Below are 16,062 nucleotides of genomic sequence, written 5' to 3' on the forward strand. Positions count from 1 at the left end.
GATTGCACAGCTAAGGATAAAGAATTTGTTTATGTTACAAATTTTACCTAGATGTTGATTCTATGAGAGCTCAGTGCTAGGCTTCCTTCAATGTTCCAAGGCTTTTTGGCTCTTGGTGCAAGATTAAAGGAAGAAAACTTCCAATACAAATTTCCAGTTAAAAAAAGGCAAGATATATAGATAGATAGATAGATAGATAGATAGATAGATACATGTATATATATATATATATATATATATATATATATGTACGTGTGTGTGTGTGTATATATATATCTTGTGCCAATAATCCTAACTCTCTTCTTAGGCCTGGCTCAAATCCTCTTCCTTCTTGAGATCTTCTCTGTTCCCCATGGAGGCCCATCTTCTGATGCTGAGTTCTGCCCGTCTGGCTAGTCATTTGCTGACATGTTTCCATCTCAGATTGTCAGTAGTGTGTAGTCTCTGAAGCCTATATATGAGCCTGATTACTACTAGTACTATTAATAGTAAGTACTAGTCATACAGTGTTTAAGAGCATCCTTTTTTAAAAGGTATAACTAAACAGGCAGCATGATATGGTAGCTCAAATATCTGAACTAGAAAGTTTGAATTCATATCCTTGCTTTATGTACTCCTAGTACCTATGCGACTTTGGCTATGCTACCTAAAACCTCTGAATATCAATTCTGTTTTTTTTTGCTGGAATAATAAGCATAATAATACCAACAAAAACATTTGGTTTAAGAACAAGGAAACAGTTTTGGGGATGCACATTCTATATTATAAGCTGCTGTAAAATATTAATTAATAAAAACGTTGATTAATGCTGTTTGAAATAAAGTGGCCTTCAATGCAATTAATTCTTCTGCTTTCTCTTGTCTTTCTTTCAATATCCTCAGGCTAGTTTTTCCTCTCCTGCTGCTCTACGTACTGTTACCTGTGACCCACATCTTTTTCCTGTGTGTCTGCCTGTTTTTATTGCTTCCTCTCTCTCTCTCTTCCTTCCTTTCCAATTTGCCTCTTCCTGTCAAATCCCATTTCTCATGCAGCTTTCTCCTTCCTTTGCCTCCTCCTCCATGTCGTCTGCTTCCTCCTGCCCTCTCCTTCCTCTGCCTCCTTACCTCCTCCCTCTCCCCCATCCTGCTCCCTCTCCTCCATCCTCCTCCCTTCTCCCTCTCCTTCTACTTCCTCTTATTCTTTTTCAGCTTTCTTGTTCTTCCGTCTGCTGCTGCTGCTGCTGCTAAGTCGCTTCAGTCATGTCCGACTCTGTGCGACCCCATAGACGGCAGCCCACCAGGCTCTGCCGTCCCTGGGATTCTCCAGGCAAGAACACTGGAGTGGGTTGCCATTTCCTTCTCCAATGCATGAAAGGGAAAAGTGAAAGTGAAGTCGCTCAGTCGTGTCCGACTCCTAGCGACCCCATGGACTGCAGCCCACCAGGCTCCTCCGTCCATGGGATTCTCCAGGCAAGAGTTCTTCCGTCTAATAGGGTTTAAAACTGACCAGAGAAAAAAGAATTCGCGTAAATTTCAGTTCAGATCAGTTCAGTCACTCAGTCATGTCCGACTCTTTGTGACCCCATGGATTGCAGCACGCCAGCCTTCCCTGTCCATTACCAACTCCCAGAGCTTGCTCAAACTCATGTTCATCGCGTCAGTGATGCCATCCAACCATCTCACCCTCTGTCGTCCCCTTCTCCTCCTGCCTTCAATCTTTCCCAGCATCAGGATCTTTTCTAATGAGTCAGTTCTTCGCATCAGGTGGCCAAAGTATTAGAGCTTCAGCTTCAGAAATCCAGAAGTCTATACAATTTGTGTTGTTTTTTATGATAGCATTTTAGGCAAGTGCTGTTTTACTGGTATGCACAGAATCTTGGAAGGTTAGACGTGACAGGAGGGAGATAACTTCAAATCCAATCTACTTGGTGGTTTAAAGATGAAAGCAAATGTCCAGAGAGTTAAATGACTTGACCTGGATCCCAAAGTCAATTACCGACTGTGCTGATAGTTGAGACTATTCCGGGAGTTAGGACTTTTGTTTCTTTTCACTTTTGCTAGCCACTGTATTGTGTTTCCCTTCTTGGAGTTGAGTTAAGGACATTATCTAGGGGTTTGTTTGTTCCCAGCAAGCAATCTAGCTGATTGGCTTTGAGGAAGTTACTTAACCTTTCTGGCCTTCAGATTCTCATCAGAGAATGAGAGGACCAACTACTCTTCAAGGCATCTTGATAATTCTCAAATTTACTCCATCATATTTAACAGCCTTGTGATGGCCAGTTGTTCACTAGTACAAGGTGAGTTGGATTCTTGTATGCAATATGCCCTTGTGTTTCTTTTCCAGTGCCACCCAAGGTGGAACTTCTTTTGCAGCATTACCGTATTTCAGTCTGCACAACCAATTACACTTGTCCAGTATTTGGCTAAATTATTTCGAATTAAAACGTGACAGCTTCCTTGGTGGAAATCCTGTCCTTGTACTACAAGGATGCTTGGCAAGGTTTTTGTTATCATTTTTCAAAAGACTGTAGGAAAATGAAATATTTTTTTTGGATCATAATGTTGCAATGGAACAATGTGAAATTTGTATTATCTCTGAAAATGGACAAAGGAGCCACATTTTTCTTCATTTAAGGACCAGTGTAGTATTAATCATTCATGGATTTCTTTGTAAACTTTCCCACACTAATTATTCATAATTTGAAGTAAATGCAGATGAAGAAAGAAAAGAAATGTAAAGAAGTATCTTTGTTGAGATAAGAATAATAAGAATATATTAGGTAATTTGTGCATGATTGTTGTGGTCCTTTAATGGACCGGAACATGGGGGTACAGAGTCGACCGATAAAAAAGTGAAAGAAAGAATAAAAGAGGCTGAGCCGCATAAAGGTGACAGAGGAGAGACAGGGGTGGGGGGAGAGAGAGAGAGGGAGAGAGAGAGACATGGGGACCAGTGCTCTGATGGAACAAAGGCGTTTATTTAACATATTGTGGGCATGTATATACTCTCCTACAAGATAGCCCTTTTTAGCAGAGACAGGGATCAAAAATCTAACAAGTCATCCAGAAAGCCAGAGGCTAGAATCATTATCAATAGAGGGGGTTGTAAAAGTTACTTTACATATAGGAAGGGAAGAGTTGTAAATGGCTGCTGTTCACCGTATGGAATTTCCATATGAATGAGATACATGAATTTCTATTATTCCCAAAAGCCAGCTTGCCAGCTCTCTGGCACCTGTATTCAGGTGCTGTTAAGGAACATAGAATTCATGCAAGACTGAAAACAGCACACAGGAAGCCTCCTGTTAAATGTATCCTGACACATGATATAAAATCCAGTAAGTTACTAAGTCCTTTAATTTTACCCAAACTAACACTCAAATTTCCTTTAAATTCCTAGAAAATCTTTGTTTCTTTAAATAACTGGGAAATTAATCTTTCTTAGTACATTCTTACTATAGTTTTTTTAAAGATTTATTATTTATTTATCTTTGGCTGTGCTGGGTCTTCGTTGCTACGCGTGGGCTTTCTCTAATTGCAGTGAGCAAGGCGCTACTCTTCTTTGCAGTGCATGGGCTTCTCATTGTGATAGCTTCTCTTGTTGTGAGGCATGGGCTCCAGGTTGTGAGGGCTTCAGTAGTTGCAGCACATGGGCTCAGTAGTTGTGGCACAGGGTCTTAGTTGCTCCACGGCATGTGGAATCCTCCCAGACCAGGGATTTAACCCATGTCCCCTGCATTGGCAGGTGAATTCTTAACCCCTAGACTACCAGGGAAGCCCTATAATGTTTTATAATTATTATAATCCTTCCTAGCCCTCCATGAAATGGCTGGGGCATGTGATCAAGCCACTTAACAGAAATATAAATGAGTGTCCCCTGGCCCAGCATTTGCTTTTGTCTCTTTGCTTTTAGGAATCAATGGCTATAGTACATCAAAAGCTGATTTTGTTAGTTGTGGAATTTTCACTCAATTTTCCAGACCATCATTTTCTGAAAAGTGAAAGTCGCTCAGTTATGTCTGACTCTTTTCGACCCCATGGACTATACAATCCATGAAATTCTCCAGGCCAGAATACTGGAGTGGGTAGCCTTTCCCTTCTCCAGGGGATCTTCTCAACCCAGGGATCAAACCCAGGTCTCTCGCATTACAGGTGGATTCTTTACCACCAGAGAAGCCCCATCATTTTCTGAAGTGCTTGCAAATAGTCAGTTTTTTGGCTTTTGGTGTCTGAGAACCTATTTTAAGAGCACTGCCAAGCATAGTAAACTAATAGCACTGTATTCCAGCTGTGGAAACAGTATCACTGTAGTAATGTACCCTAGCTTCCTATAAAAGGGCTTCTTTGTGGCAACGGTGTGTGTGAAACATGTACCACGATGGCAATGAACTTTCTCATGTGGTAAGAAACTGTTTTCCAGCTCATTGACATCTAGCATTTTTCATCAGTTTGTTTTTTTATTTTTAAATCATTTCAGAATTTGTTTTTAACCTTTGCTCCCAAGTGCTTGATATCATTACAGTAATACAAAACAAATAGCCTGTATCCAAGGGACTAGCACAAATGTTGAAACAGTTCAGAACAAAGTTTGAAATTAACAAATGTAATTTCTAATTTTAGTATCCGATGTACTTGAGATTATTTTTGTACTTGAACTTGGATTTGAAATGCTTATCAATATCTTATCATGTCTTTTAAAAAAGTCCTTGTAAGGCAATTTAGATTCTTTAAAAAAAAAATCTTGATTCCCTGGTGAAAATATATCGTTAAATATAACTGAAAGTAATTGAATTGAGAGATTTATATGTAATAAAACTTCCTTTGGATAATTTAAAAAAATTATTTTGTATTGGTGTATAGTTTACAGCAAAGTGATTCAATTATCCATGTTGTGTGTGATCAGTCACTCGGTCATGTCTGACTCTTTGTGACCCCATGGACTGCAGCCCTCCAGACCCCTCTGTCATGGAATTTTCCAGGCAAGAATACTAGAGTGGGTTGCCATTTCCTTCTCTAGGGGATCTTCCTGACCCAAGGATCCAACCCATGTCTCTTGCATTGGCAGGTAGATTCTTTACCACTGACATATATCTATATATCAATTATTTTGCAGATTATTTTCCATTACAGAGTATTACCAGGTATTGAGTGGAGTTCCCTGTGCTGTACAACAGGTCCTTCTTGGTTATGTGTTTTAATTTATCCCTCCCCCACCACCTTAGGTTAGGTAATCATAAGTTTGTTTTCTAAGTCTGTGAGTCTGTTTCTGTTTTGAAATAAGTTCATTTGTAACATTTTTTTAGATTTCTTTGGATCATTTATATAAGTATTAGTAAAATTTCACCCTAAGAAATGCTTTTTTTCAACATTAAAAATGTGTATTTAATTTAAGAATATGTATGCACACACACATATGCATATTAGGATATCACATGTTCTCAACCATAAAATATGTAAAAGCTCACAGTAATCCATACATAGTGAATATAAGGAAAAGTAAATGTTTCTTATATGCAAATAAAACTGAAGCTAAACTTTGAGTTATAGACACATTTTGAAATTGTAGAAAGGTATTTTAAAGCATATATTACTTTGAAATATTTTATTGTTCAATTCAAATTCTATAATTACATTTCTGGTTCCTTAATATCTTGATGAATTGAGATGATAATTGGATCTAATTTTAGAAAGATGTATAAGCTTGACAGTTTTAACTGTCAAGAAATAGCCCTGTAGGAAAGAATGACTTTCAGTTTTCTGGTTATAGTCTACTGAAAACCAAATTTTCTTGTAGATTTGTGTAGGAGCACAATAGAGGGAGGTAATTTCACTTCTTGTCAGATAGCAAAATTCGCCCCCAAAGCAACTTAACTCTAAACACAGTAAGTTGAAATCACATACTTTTCCTATTTCAGGTGATTTCCTCATTCTGTCCCTCAGAATGGTATTCTTACACTATTTCAGAATGAGAGGTGAAGATTTTCATTAGAAATTTCAAAATGGTCTTCTCTGGAATGGCCATTATTTTAACAGTAAAAATTATGTATATTACAAATTATAATAAATAATAAAAGTTATTTTTGTCTCTTATTCTTTGCTGTCAGGTCACCATCATAATAAACAAACTTTTTTTAAAGACTGGGCTGTGACTCCATTAGAATGTTTCCAGGAATTTAAAGTGGTTGTGGGGTTAAAAGTTTTCAGAATGACACATGTAAAACTCCTGCTAAATAAATAATGCAGAATTGCATCCAATACTGAAATCTTACTTTCTGTTGTCATTATCTCCATTGCATGTAGCTGAGGCAGAATTTTCAAACTATCTAAGAGTTGCACACAAGCATGTGCTGTCAAACAGGAAAATGGATTAACCAGAAAGTTTGTTCAGGTTTTTCAGTAAGATGCTGCAGAAAAGCCTGAACAGACTTTTTGGCCAACCTAGTATCTTGAGGAATGATGTTAACATTTTAAACAAAGCATTCCTGAAAATGAGTTCCAGATTTTCATTATTTTTCTGATAAAGAATATAAACCAATGCAGGAATTACTTCCTAGAATACACCCCAAAGAGTATTTTAGGAATACAAACATTGATGAATTATCCCCATAAAATATACACCTGTTGTGTATGATTATGCACAGAAGCCAGTTTTTTCATGAATAATTTGCATCATTTTTTACATAATTTTTGCATAATTTAAGAAACCATATGCTCTATAATGAAGAAGAAAGTATTTAAAGTCTGCAATCGTGTTAAACAGTTACAGTATGAGTCACTATGTATTTTTTTAAAGTGCTGCTCTAAGTGTGACAACAGAAACTTAAAGGATATGATGCTCATTTGAAGTATGCTATTAATTTAAAGCCATAAATTCTTTAACTTAGGCCATTTTGGTGATTGTGACCAGATTTGGAACATTTCTTGTGTTAAGTATTGAAATGTTTTTTAAAACCTGAAAATTGCCTAAGAATATTCTTTGACATCTGAGAATTCAGTGTGTTTGTTCTGTAGGGTGAGATCTATATAACTTGTTTCAAAAATTGACCCTGATAATTTTTGTAGGTTTTATAATTTGCCAGAACTGGTTAATTTTACTGGACTTCATAAAGAACAGTTATACACATTTTTTAAAAGAATTATTTTCAATTTAATTCCAAAGTCCATCTTCTGCTTTTCTCCCTTGAGTCAAATATTCTATCTGTGCCACTAATTTTTTTTGAAGATTAGTCATTATTATTGAAGATGGTCTGTACTTTACTGTTGTACAGGAAGCAATAGTCTAAACTTTGATGTTTTTAATGCATCCATATCAGAATTTTAATTTTTATGAAGAAGTGATATTGCCATTTTCCTTTAAGATTATTGATATAGTTTTATTTTTCAATATTTGTTTTATATTGGAGTATAGTTGATTTACAATGTTGTGTTAGTTTCAGTTATCCAACAAAGTGATCCAGTTATACATACACATGTATTTATTCTTTTTCAAATTCTTTTCTCATGTAGGTTGTTACAGAATATTCAGTTTTCTTTACTATAAAGTAGGTCCTTGTTGATTATCTATTTTACATATAGTAGTTTGTATAATTAATTCCAGATACCCAAGTGTGATTTTATTTTTAATAAGAGCCCTATGTTAACAAGAAATATATTTAAAATGCTGCGTTTGAGAGGACTACCTGATTTAAGAAGATATATTTTCTTGTTGTCTTGAAAGAGGTTGGAACTGGGGCCAATAGTGGAAGTTGGAAGAAGGGAGAAAGTGTGTCGCTTTTCAGTTTAAAAAATAATAAGTGAACCCACTAAGAAATAAGCCACCAACTTCCCATCTCTAGAAGTATTGTATCCTGCTTTGGTCACTCTCTAGCCAGTGCTGTTCAGTAGAACTTTTCCTCATGATGGAAATTTTCTATGTTGATGCGGTCCAGTATGGCATCCTGGACATGACTTTGAGCAGACTCCGGCAGATGGTAGAGAACAGAGGAGGCTGGCATGCTGCAGTCCACAGGGTCTCAAAGAGTCAGACATGACTTAGTAACTGAGCAATGACAACAATATGGCAGCCACTAACCGCGAGTGGCTGTTGAGCACTTGAAATATGGCGACTGAAAAAGTGAATTTGTGATTAAATCTGAATGGCTTCTACTAGGACGTCCTTGGCAGTCCAGTTAAGACTGCATTCTCCCAATGCAGAATGCCTAGGTTGAATCCCTGGTCAAAGAACTAGATCCTGCATGCGCCAACTAGAGATTCTTCATACTGCAACTAAGACCCAGCATAGCCAGATAGACAGACAGACAGAGACAGATGACTCCTTTCTATTCAGACTATGCTCCACAGACCAGAAGTTCCAGCATCACATCCAAGCTTGTTAGGAATGCAGAATCCCAGGTCCCACCCCAAACCTACTGGAACAGAATCCACATTCTAGTGAGATTTCTCAGGTAATTCTTCAGGTCATTATCATTTTTCAGAGCTGATCTGAAAGGCATTCTTACATAGACTCATTGGTTAGATGAGATGAGTGTTCCATTTCGCTCAAGTCCGTAATTCTTTCCTTTCAGAGAAGTTAATTTTTGAGATTTGAAGAGAGGTTAAGAGCATAGACTTTGAGGTTAGACAAGGAGTTGAAACCCAGCTATTCCACTCGTTGGCTTTGAATGACTGTATAGATCAACCTGTCGAAGCCTCCGCTCCCCTTCTGTCAGATGGAGGTGCTCACAAAATGGTACCTGTCCAGCTTCCGTGAAGGTGAACTGACATAATGTTAGTAAAGCGTTTACAGAGTAAACCATCAATAAAGGATTTTTTTTTTCCTTCGAGATTTTATTTATTTTTGGCTGTACTTGGCCTTTGTTGCTATGCGCAGGCTTTCTCTACTTGCGGTGAGCAGGGTCTTCTCTTTGTTGCCATGCGTGGGCTTCTCATTGTGGTGGCTTCTCTAGTAAAGCACAGGCCCTACAGTGTGTGGGCACAGTAGTTGTGGCAGTCAGGCTTAGTTGCTTCATGGCATGTGGGATCTTCCAGGACGGGGATCAAACCTGTGTCCCCTGCATTGGCACTCGAATTCTCAGCCACTGTACCACCAGGGAAGCCCTAAAGGTTGGTTTTAACCGCTGTTATTGTTAATGCATATTACATAACCCCTATTATTGTTAATGCATATTATATGCCTTTCAAAGTAAGATAAACAGACTAAACTTAGCAGGCGTAGATGATTGGATATATCTTTCTTCCAAATCACAATTAGCTTTGCAAAGTCTCAAACGATGGTTACCTGTCTTAAAGAAAAGAAGATCTGAAGTCTTCTGGTGTGATGTTTTTTTTCACATATTTTATATTTAGGATTAAAGTGAGAAATAGTGACCCAGCTTCTTTGAACCATCAAAGGGTCCTTAAACTGACGATCAGAGAGAGAAGCAGTCACTTTTTGGTTCCTTTAAAATTCCTCTTTGCCTTCCTATGCTAGAGATTATGGCATCCCCCCCACAAAAAAAATCTTAAAAGTTCTGCCCCCCTCTAATACTCATGGTTGGGGCCACAGCAAAGTAAGTTCTGCTGTCCTGGTTGCACGGTGTGGAGGGATGTGTCTGGCAGGCCTTCTTGGGAGTACAGCCAGAATTTCCTTTTCAGCAAATTCTATGTTTTAAAAAGAATGAACCCAGGGTGAGCTCAAGCTATTAGTCACAAGTTTTCATCTTTATTAAATGGAGCTTCATCAGGGAGCTAGCCCGAGTGGGGGTGGGAGCAGTCTGCTAGTTAAAAATAAAAGCTTATACTTATTTAAAATTCCCATCATTCTTTTGGCACTTAAAAAGTCATCCATGCTTATAGAATATCATTTCCAAAGTACTTTCTGTGATTTAACCATTCTGTCATTGTTGGGCATTTAGATTGCTTTTCACATACATACGTGTATGTAGGTACATTACATACGTGCATGTATGTACATTACATACGTGCATGTGTGTGTGTGTGTGATCCCATGGTGAGCATTCTCATACATAAATTTTTTTCTGCATCTTTATTTCCTTCACATAGATTCTGAAAAACAGAATTACTGAATATGTACTTTTAGAAGACAAATATATCTTGACAAATGGCTGTTCAGAAACATTGCATTAATTTAGATGTCCGCCAGCAGTGTTTGAGTTCATTTCACTGTAATATTGATTGTCACTTTTAAAAAGGTTAATTTGATGAATGGAATACTATTCATACATTAAAAAGTAGGAAATCCTGCCATTGGTGGCAACATGGATAAATCTTGAGGGCACTGCACTAAGTGAAATAAATCAGACAGAGAAAGACAGATACTGTATGATCTCACTTAGATGTGGAGTCTTAAAAAAGAACACAACTCAGAACAGATTGGTAGTTGGCTGAGGTGGGGGGTGATGGGGTGTGAAATGAGTGAAGGTGGTACAAACTTCCAGTTATAAAATAAATCCTCGGACTATAATGTACAACATGGAGACTCTAGTTAGCAATACTTTATTGTCTATTTGAAATTTGCCAAGAGAGAAGATCTGAAAAGTTCTCATCATAAGAAGAAAATTATAGCAATGTGTGGTGATGGATGTTAGTTAAACTCACAGTAGGTACATATAGCAAATCATTACATTGTACATTTACAGTGAATACAGTGTTATGTGTCAAGTTACATCTCAATTTTAAAAACAGATCAGTATAAACATGGTTGTTGAAGTAGTCTCTGGAGTCACCTGCCCTGAGTTCAGGCCTTGGCTCTGTCACTTACTTGCTGTGTGACATTTCAGGCACACTCACTTGACTTGTAAAACAGAGAAAATAGTTTTACCTACCACATTGGTTTTTGTGAGGATTAAGGTAATTACGCATGCATGCTAAGTCATTTCAGTAGTGTCTGATTTTCTTTTTTAACTCCATGGACTGTAGCCTGCCAGGCTCATGTGTCCATGGGATTCTCCAGGCAGGAATACTGGAGTGGGTTGCCATACCCTTCTCCAGGGGATCTTCCTGACCCAGGGATCTAACCCACATCTGTTACCTCTCCTGCATTGGCAGGCAGGTTCTTTACCACTAGCATCACCTGGGAAGACCCACCACTAGAGCCATCTATATGTAAATCATCTAAGGACAGTAATTTTGCACACAGCAGAAGTTATGTGCCATCTATTAGGATCATTGTTAGGGGGTGTGTATGGCCAAGAGGCCTACCTGACATTTTAGGAGTGTTGCCTTTTTTTATTTTAATTTTTACTTTATTTTGAACTATAGTTGCTTTACAATGTTGTGTTAGTTTCTGCTGTACAGCAAAGTGACTCAGTTATACATATTCATGTATCTATTCTTTTTCAGAATTGTTTCCCACATAGGTTATTACAGAGTCTTGAGCAGAGTTCTCTGTGCTATACAAATACAGTAGGTCCCTGTTGATTATTTTATTTTAAATGTTTATATTTATTTTTGGCTGTGCTAGGTCTTCGCGGTGGCATGAAGTCTTTCTCTAGTTGCGGTGCACAGACTGAGTTGTGGCACACAGGCTCAGTAGTTGCAGCCCTCGGGCTTAATGGCCCTGCTTCCTGTGGGATCTTAGTTCCTCGGCCATGGATCAAACCCATGTCCCCTGCACTGGAAGTAGATTCTCAACCACTGGACCACCAGGGAAGGGAAGTCCCTAATTACCTGTTTTAAATATAGTAGTGTATATATGTTAATCCCCAAATCCCAATTTGATGCTCCGCCCAAGGAGTGTTGCCTTTTTGATGACTATGCACCACGAGGGGAGAAGTGGCTTAATGGACTGCGAACTTTTGCTTTTACTCACCTTTATGCCCCATGAACCAAAAAGGAATTTCACTCAATGAAAAATTTCCCAGTTTTGATTTGGTTCTGCACAACTGCAGTCAGAAATTCTGGGTCCCTTGATGCTCCCCAAAGACCATGTTTGTGGTTATAATTGCCAAGTGAAGGAGCTCCCCAATTTGGCCACCAGCATCTTCTACTACAACCATCTCTGTCTTGGGAGCCACTGAGTGCCTGCCCAACAGGGCTACTGGCAGTCCAAACTGTGCAGCTCAGCTCTCCCTGGTGGTTTTCACTGTGGATGGTTCAGAAAGCACCCTAGAGCCTCTTATTTACAGGGATGAGGGGTGGGGAAGCAAAAGAAAACAAAACTTTGTGATGAAATGCAAAGTCATGATTGACTGAAGGAAGATCACATTTTCCTACAGACCAGGCAACTTCAGCTGAGCCCATACTATTCAGAGATCATAAAGAAACTTCTTTTCTTCTTGGAGAAGTTTCTCATGATCTGTGATGAAGACAGAACAAGCCCTCTCATTTCATTCATTTTATCATTCGACATTTATCGAACCCTTCCTTTAAGCCAGTTCTTGACTCCCTCCTGCCCTGAACTCAGGTTGATTTGTATCTCATTCTACTTTGATATTCTCAATTCCTGTTTCTCTTACTCCCAAGCTAAGCTGGACAATCTTCCTTTAGGGTCCACAACCTGCTGTGCAGAGCTGATGAGGAGGAGGGGAGTGGGGAACAGGAGGAGGATAAAGACAGCAGCTATTTTTTATGGAATATTTATGTGTAAGGCACTAATATAAGTGATTTACATATACTGATTATTCAAAACTTTTTTTTACCATCCACAATTTATAGATGAGGAAGCTGAGTGTTTCAAATGTGCCCAAGGTCACATAGCTAATAAAAGGTAGAACCAGAATTCAAACTTAAGTCAACCCCCTGGCCAAATCAAACCCTCCAATTGTTCTTCGCGGCTCCTTTCATGGTTTCTCCACTTGCTTTCTTAAGCCTTAGGAGTTAGCCTATGTGTTTTTTCAGATTTTTCCTTAGAGGTTTTTGTTTTTATTTCATGGTTAAGGTTTTAGAATTGTGAAACAAATCAGTCTTTGATTTCCTTTGGGGGATGGCTTAGAAGGTGGGCTTCCCTGGTGGCACAGAGGGTAAAGTGTCTGCTTGCAATGCGGGATACCTGGGTTCGATCCCTGGGTTGGGAAGATCCCCTGGAGAAGGAAATGGCAACCCACTCCAGTACTCTTGCCTGGAAAATCCCATGGACAGAGAAGCCTGGTAGGCTAGAATCCATGGGGTCGCAAAGAGTCGGACACGACTGAGCGACTTCACTCACTTCACTTGAGACGGTGAAGAATCTGCCTGCAATGCAGGAGACCTGGATTCAATCCCTGGGTCTGGGAAGATCCCCTGGAGGAGAGCATAGCAACCCACTCCAGTATTCTTGCCTGGAGAATCCCCATGGGCAGAGGAGTCTGATGGCTATTGTCCATGGGGTCTCAGAGTCGGACACGACTGAGTGACTAAGCACAGCACATCTTTATCCCATAGATTCCTAGAAAATCCATGTGTCATTGGTACACACTTATATTGGCATTCTCTCCAAGAAGATACTGATGTGCAACCCTGAAAGGAATAGAAGTGACTGTAAGAAATAATAATAACCTTCTTCCTTTCCTAACCCCAGTTGCATCTGAATGCCTGCATTGATTAAGAGAATAAATAATTACGGGTACATCAGGGTGAGTTAGTGACTCAGGATAGACAGAATGACAGAGGAAATAGAAACCATAAAGATACAAAACATACAGTCATGTTTTGAAGGACATTGAAAGGGCTGCTTGGATCACCTAGAAAGCCTTACTAAGCATGACAGTTGATGAAGGAGAAAAACGTCAACACAAGATGTCATTTGAGGTTTCCAGAAGGTAGAGAAGGCTTAGTGGAAGGTCAGTGGCTGAGAGGTGCTGGGTAGAACTGAAGGGAGGGGTGCAGGGGGCAGATGGAATTATAAGATCTCCTTGATGGGTTAATCCTGAGTTAATAAGGAAGGGAGGAGGTAGCTCTTTGGTTTAGAGTAAAGGAGAAAGGGTAGCTTGAGCGATAAAGATGCGAGGGCTTCCCTGGTGGCTCAGACAGTAATGTGGGAGACCCTGGGTTCAATCCCTGGTTTGGGAAGATTCCCCTGGAGAAGGGAATGGCTACCCACTCCAGTATTCCGGCCTGGAAAGTTCCATGGACTCTGTAGTCCATGGGGTCACAAAGAGTCGGACATGACTGAGCGACTTGCACTAATAAAATTAGTCAAAGCTCATGAATTGCTGAGTTCTGTTTCAAAGGACATCTCTTGTCACCATGTAGATTTTCCTTATTCTATAAAATACTTTCCCTCTCAGTGACATACTTAGCCCCTCCTGTCGTGTATAACAAGAACAGAGTAGCCCTACCTGGCACTCATTCCTGGGCACCTCTGTACCCGCACTGTCCTTTTCAAGTATTATTTAACATCACGACAGCTCCATACAGGGGGTGCTGTCTCCTCATTTTCCAGGCACAGAAACTCAGCCTTAAAGATGTTCTCTAACTCGTCCAGTGTCACCCAACAGAGTGCTAAATTTAACATTTGTTACACTGCCCCCTAAAGAAAAGTCCCTTTGAGATGAATGGGAGAACTTTTCATCTTATTTATCTAGAGTGAATGTATATATATATATATATATATATATATATATATATACAGTGGAATATTATTCAGTCATTAAAAGGAATGAACTAATGCCATTTGCAGCAACATAGATGGACCTAGAGATTATCATGCTAAATAAAGTAAGTCAGAAAGAGAAAGATAAATATCACAGGATATAACTTACAAGTGGAGTCTAAAATATGACACAAATGAACTTACCTACAAAACAGACTCACAGACATAGAGAACAGGCTTGTGGTTGCCAAGGGGTTAGAAAAGTGAGGATGGAGATGGAGTGGGAGTTTGGGATTAGCAGATACAAACTAATTTATAGAGGATGGATAAATACCCTGCTGTATAGCACAGGGAACTATATTCAATATCCTGTAATAAACCATAATGGGAAAGAATATTAAAAAAGAATATATATATATATGTATACCTGAGTCACTTTGCTATACAGCAGAAATTAATACAACATTGTAAATCAACTATACTTCAATAAAATTTTTTAAGTTCTTTAGTAAAGACAGAAGGCTGTGTTTCAGAGGTCACCTGAGGAACAGTTCCTACTTTTTGTGATGTTAGAGATTGAAAGTGACAGAGAGATGAGTGTTTTGTTGCATGCTATTCTTTTTTATTTTTTGTCCTGTAATTTCACCACCCTCCCCACCTTGTGTATCAATGCTGGGAAGGAGAAAGGTACATGTATCTTTATTAATGTAAAGATAATCTCAGTGTGCTAATAGCGACGAAGTTCATCATTAAATTAATCATTTTCCAAATTCTCTGAGAGATATTATTTACTCTTTGCATTCTGTTTTCAGTGCTGTGCATTGGGAAAATGTCAGGCACTTGAAATTAGAAAAAGCAGCTTTTAATTGATGAAGACCTAAAACAAAACTTTTTACTAAGTAATTTAGTTCCTTGAAACTGAGAAATAGAAGGCAATATTTGTCACAAAATACTGCTAGTGAGAAGTGAAAATTCAGTTCTCCTTGAGCTTTATATGGGGTGCATGGGGTTCCGGTCTCTGAGCCATGATCTTGATGTTCAAAGGCCTGAACTTAATAATCAGTTGTTCAGTCACGAAGTTGTGTCCAACTCCTTGAGTCCGCATGGACTACAGCATGCCAGGCTTCCCTGTCCACTGTCTATCTCCTGGAGTTTGCTTAGATTCATGTTCACTGATTCGGTGATGCCATCCAACCATCTCGTCCTCTCTTGTCCTCTTCTCCTCCTGCCCTCAATCTTTCCTAGCATCAGGGTCTTTTCCAATGACTTGTCTCTTCACATCAAGTGGCCATCAAGGTTCAACTTCAACATCAGTCCTTCCAGTGAATATTAGATGTGATTATCAGTAGATGCGGACAGTGAATGACTGGATGAATGGTGCTGCCTGTGTCTCTGTTTGAAGGATGATTTAATTTTCCTGGTTTAAGAATGTGTTGAAAACTACCATGAAGCTGCCCCCACGTGCCTTGTACATGGATTTGGAGAAGACAACTCTTTTCTCATCCATTGAAGCAGTCACTGGTTTGAAAACCATCTGTACTAAGATATTAATTTAAGTATAAATAATTTCTATTA

The 16,062-nt window shown here is 38.9% G+C and overlaps 1 protein-coding gene across 8 annotated transcripts in view; it reads left to right on the top strand.

Annotated features, from left to right (window-relative positions):
- Positions 1–16,062, top strand: part of CACNB2 (calcium voltage-gated channel auxiliary subunit beta 2) — a 418,069-nt gene that overhangs the window by 235,898 nt on the left and 166,109 nt on the right. The gene's annotated exons all lie outside the window — the stretch shown is intronic.

Source organism: Giraffa tippelskirchi, chromosome 13 (genome assembly GCF_054371585.1).
Source record: "Giraffa tippelskirchi isolate mGirTip1 chromosome 13, T2T-mGirTip1v1.2.pri, whole genome shotgun sequence".
Classification (NCBI taxonomy): domain Eukaryota; kingdom Metazoa; phylum Chordata; class Mammalia; order Artiodactyla; family Giraffidae; genus Giraffa; species Giraffa tippelskirchi.